General features: G+C 31.9%; 1 protein-coding gene across 1 annotated transcript in view; it reads right to left on the bottom strand.

The window, feature by feature from the left end:
- Window positions 1-1,036, bottom strand: part of NLN (neurolysin) — a 225,002-nt gene that overhangs the window by 222,865 nt on the left and 1,101 nt on the right. The gene's annotated exons all lie outside the window — the stretch shown is intronic.

The raw sequence follows: 1,036 nt of genomic DNA, 5'->3' as shown, positions 1-1,036 counted from the left end.
AGAGACTGCAGTCAATGTCATGAAACAAAATGTGTATGAACTGTTGTATGGAAAATGAATTTGCTCTGTAAACATTCACCCAAATCACAATTAAAAGTAATAATAATGCCAATTTCACTTCAGAAAGTCTTCAAGGAAAATAACTGATAGCATTTATTGCCAATGATGAAATTTCAGCTTTCCAGTGAAAGTCAGAATTTTGGAAAATTGCATCTGCTACCAAGAGCTTGACAACTTTAGGAAGACTGTTCTGATGAGATGGCTGATTATATTAATGAATGTAGTTGCTTGATACTGTATAATGAAATGTGTCAGAATTAGGAAGATCTATGTAATACAGTGAACCACCATTTTCCAAATGACCAATGTCAGATGTTACAAAGCCATACATGGGTAAAATATCCATTCAAATGTAAGAGAGACCAATGGATTTTAATGTAACAGAATAAGAAATGTTCACTGATAAGGCTTTAGATTCCACATTGCAAATGACCTTTGAAAATTGTCACTTGTGGAACTTCGGAATGGCATCAAGGAACAGTCATGATTCTCTAAATAAGACTATTATTAAAATACTCTTTTCTAATTACTTCCCAGTGTGAGGTTAGAATTTCTTCATCACCGTATACCAAAACAGCAGAATGCAACAGATTAAATGTAGTAGATGGAAGAACCCAGCCATCTTTTATTAAGTCACATATTAATTTTGCAAAAAATGCTAACCAATGTCATTATTCTCGCTAGCTTTGGGGAGGGTGTTACAAAATAGCTTTTTTTTTTTGTTAAAAATATTATTTATACATGTAATGAGTTTAAACTGTTATTTTTTAAAATAAACTAATAAATACTTGAAAATTTTCCCAGTTTTAATTTCAGTATGGTAAAAATGGATAACCCATATTTACAGAAGCTCTAAGGTCCTCAGTCATTTTTAAGAAGGGACCCTGACACTAAAAAGTTTGAGAATTGCTGCCTTAAATGAAGATTTATTCTCTTTTCACACCTGTGTTATGTGAAAATCTTCATTTGTTGGGAT

Source organism: Orycteropus afer, unplaced genomic scaffold (genome assembly GCF_000298275.1).
Source record: "Orycteropus afer afer isolate SDZICR_OR568_19922 unplaced genomic scaffold, OryAfe1.0 scaffold00362, whole genome shotgun sequence".
NCBI lineage: Eukaryota > Metazoa > Chordata > Mammalia > Tubulidentata > Orycteropodidae > Orycteropus > Orycteropus afer.
The sequence above is the reverse complement of the archived record's forward strand: the minus strand, read 5'-3'. Positions and strand labels throughout refer to the sequence as shown.